Consider the following 4,239-nt stretch of genomic DNA (forward strand, 5'->3'; position numbering starts at 1 on the left):
CCGCCTGTATCTTTCCACTTCGGATGCCGCTTTCAACACGTTCACCTGTCAATATAAGTTCAGTGAAACCTGATGAAGAACTTCCCAGTAGATGGCTGTAGAATGGGCCGGTCAGTGTGCCCATGAACATATCCACCAATTCTCTGTCAGTCATAGGGGGTTTGACTCTGCCAGCCAAATCTCTCCACTTTTGAGCATATTCTTTAAAGCTTTCTTTAGATCCCATAGTCATATTCTGCAGCTGTAGCCGGGTAGGCGCTAGTTCAGAGTTATACTGGTACTGTTTATAGAAAGTTGTTGCTAAATCAGTCCAGGTGCGGATGTCAGAGCTCTCGAGCTGATAATACCATTCCAACTGTGTGCCAGACAGGCTCTCTTGGAAGAAATGGATCCATAGCTTCCTGTCAGTGGTATGCGGCTGAATCTTTCTCACATAAGCTCTCAGATGCATCTGAGGACAGGACGCACCATCGTACTTAGTGAAAGTGGGGATTTTGAATTTGCGAGGAATGGTCACATCGAAGACCAGACCCAAACTTTCGAAATCCAGACCGGGCGCCTTCTGACCCTCCATAGCTAGCATACGTTCTTCCAGCAACTTGTACTTATCATCTCTTGGAGAGTACTGTTCATTTTCATAATCTTCATCGTCGTCCTCAGGGTTGAAGAGATCGACATTCTCCTCTTCTGAATCATTCTCTGTCTCCTCTTCTGGACCATTCGGGATCCCAAACTTGACTCCTGCAGCCTGTCCTTTACGCCTTCTTCCCGGGTTAATGAAACTCACAGCTTTCTTGTCTTTCTTCTTTTCGAGCAAAAGAGCCTTCAGTTCCTCCTGCCCCTTGGATAAGCTTAGCATCATCTCCTTGAATTGAGCATTCTGAGTCTGGAGATCTTTGACAGTTTGTTCGAGATCCATTTTTCTATCTAGAAGGAAGACCGTGAGAACATTGAACTTGTAGAATACCTGTTATGCAGTGTTATGTTATGCTATGCAATGTATGAAATGTTTTCAAGGACTTTTGGAATTTAACTTTGCGTAAATCACCAACAAGAGAGAAATGTTTATTGCTAATTTCTTTGACCCATGTTCATTACAAAAGGAATAATAATAAAAATACAATGAAAGCTCAAGTCTCCCAGGGGCGGCTTCTTTTTGGGCGAAGATACGCATTGAGTCTTCGTTCCTCATTAAGCTGACTGGTAAGTTCTAACACTTTCTTCCTTTCTGCGACGAACTGAGTCTCGAAAGTATCCCTTTCTTCTCTCAACTGGATCCAGGATCTCTTTAGTTCCTCAACATTGGTAGGCATATCTGGATAAGGAATGATCTGAGGAGCACCTCCTTCAGCTTCAGGTTCGACAATCTGAGGTCCGATTGCAAGATATGGCATGACAAGTTCACGAGCTCTGACGCGTACCCATCTGAGATAAGGTTCCATAGGAATAGAATTTTTCTGTCCTAACGTACCTCTCTTCACCATGCCCCAAGCTCGTACAAATCTTTGACGGAGGCCTTGGGAATCGTTGTCATAGTCGAACACAATGCCTTTGATGATCATTTCATGTGGACCATCTCTTCGAGCACAACCAAACTGTCGCAGAGCTAAAGCAGGATTATATGTAATACCTCCTCTTATTCCTAGGAGTGGTACATTAGGGAACTCGCCACAACGGTCAATGATGGTAACATTTTCCTTGAACTGAGGACACCAACAGATGTCTGGGTGGGAGAGCGACATTATCCTTTGAGACCATTTCAAATTCTGCTCGTTCTTCAAGACCGATTGAGGAAGGTGCGAAATAAACCACCTAGACAACAAAGGTATGCAGCACATGAGAGTCCCTTGCTTCTTCATGGTACGAGTGTGGAGGGAATGCAAAATGTCTCCCAGCAAGATAGGTACAGGGTTATGAGTGAGAAATATCTTAATAGCATTCATGTCTATGAATTGGTCTGGATTAGGGAATAACACCAAGCCATAGATTAGCAATGCCAGGATGTCTTCGAAAGCACGGACATTCATAACTTTTAAGAATTCTCGGGCCTTATTTGTCAGGAATTTGGCAAGTGAACCCTTAACTCCACTCCTTGTTACCCAATTAGCTTCAATGTCGGACTTCGTCATGTGTAAAGTTGCGGCAACTTCTTCAGACTTCGGAACCTTTTCTAAACCACTGAACGGTAGTTGATCAAGGATAGGTATCCCAAGCAGTCTGGAGAATTCTTCCAATGTGGGTACCAACTGATAATCTGGGAATGTGAAGCAATGATGTTTAGGGTCGAAGAACTGGAATAAAACTCTCATCATATCTTCTTTGAACCCAGTGGTAACTAAATTGAGAAGAGAACCATGTCTCTTGATGAACTGCACATGATCGGAAAGTTCTGACACTAAGTTCTTGAGTTGAGGAGAGATTGCTACAAGATTAATCCGGATGGTCTTCCTGGGAGCCATGGCTTTACAAAACAGAGCAAAGTTAAATCCCTAAGTCCTTGAAATGGTTATAATGTCATGATATTATGATGTTATGATGTTATTATGTTATGATGTTATGTAAACAAACACAAGCAAGTCACACAACAATCACTCCTAAGTTTTAAGGCTTGCATGAGTTCCATAGGTAAGTACCCTCCCTACTGAAGTTTGGTTGGTTCAACCTGTCCTAGAATAGTAACAGGGTTCTAAAAGGATCTCCAATCATTGACCTTCCTTCAAGTCCACTTCAGTGCAACACCAAGTGGTTGACCGAAGCTTCCCTAAAGTCCAATCTCAAGGAGTGTAGTATCGAGTCTCAACCAACCCCAGTCGGAACCGAAGTCAGTTATCTCACTACTTTCTAATGGCCAGGATGAGTCAATTAGGGTTTTAAAGGTCTGGTTAATGCTTTAATGACACCACGCAGATGCCAAATTTTTCCTCAAGTAAACATGAGGAACATCAGGACATCCAAAGTGTCACATCAACCGTAGCCATCATTTTAACCATTCCAGTATACGCCGGATAGTCGCGATGATCTATTGCTACTTACCTAAGGTACACTAGATCCGGGTGTAGGATCTTTCACTCAAGAATACCCAAGCAATCCCTTAAAAGTAAATCAGACAATTTTAAATAAGTGATCTTGTTTTTTAAGGTAACCTCTCTTGTTTTCCCCAGCAGAGTCGCCAATTCTGTCATACGGTGAACTAACTTGGGGTATTTTGCTTTTTATCGCAATGTCGCGGATAGCAAGAGTCGCCACCGACTTTTCTTTTATCCAATAAGGAAAGGTGGAAAAGAACAGGAAAGACCTCAATAGATTTTGGGTTCGGGAGGTACATTATACAAAGGGAAGGTATTAGCACCCTTTGCATCCATGGTTATCCATGGGCTCTTAATTGTTGGATCACTTATATTTTTGTCTGAAAAGTGTTGGTGAATTGTTTAAAAATGTTTCGAAAAGAGAGTTTAACTTTGTAATGATTCTCGTATGAATGTATACAAAGTATTTATCTCGTTTGATTTTGAAAAACAGTTTAGAAAAATATAACTTGGTAATGATTCTAGTATGAATGTATACCAAGTGGTGATTTTCTAGGACTTGCAAAGTGTGAGGGGTGGAAAATGTTTTAGGTTATGATCCAGTAATTGAGAGTTATACCTTCCTAAGGTCGTTATGGGCATTTCCTATCCTTATGAGGGTAAAACTGTCCTTACTATTGAGAAGTAAGTAGTTTTATCCTTTGGATGTAAAAGGGTCATTGTAGGGTCATCGATAGGTCATTGAAGGCAACAGTTATAAGGATACCTTAGCATTCGAAGGGACGATCATCATTTAACCGTAGGCTACACCGAAGGGTCATCGAGGGACAAAATCGTATTTTTGAAGGCAACATCCGAGGGACCATGATTTATTTTATGATGATTTAACCGAAGGGTCTTTGCTAAGTGTATCCCTACATTCGCGGGACACGACCGTTATACCGTAATACCGTAGGGCAGCAAAGAGAGGTCCAAGATCACATATTTAAAGGCCGTATTTTACAATCAATTAGGCAATTAGGATGAATCTCCACATTAAAATCAATACATTAAAATCAGCTAAGTAATTGAGGGTGGATCTCCACATTAAAATTAATACATTAAAATTAATTAGGTAATTTAGGGTGAAACTCCACAAAGGGCATCCCACAAATAAAGTGGAATACCTATCTAGCTAGCTTTCCCGGCGATGTGTGAACCTTTGCAAAACTCA

Source organism: Lathyrus oleraceus, chromosome 7 (assembly GCF_024323335.1).
Source record: "Lathyrus oleraceus cultivar Zhongwan6 chromosome 7, CAAS_Psat_ZW6_1.0, whole genome shotgun sequence".
Classification (NCBI taxonomy): domain Eukaryota; kingdom Viridiplantae; phylum Streptophyta; class Magnoliopsida; order Fabales; family Fabaceae; genus Lathyrus; species Lathyrus oleraceus.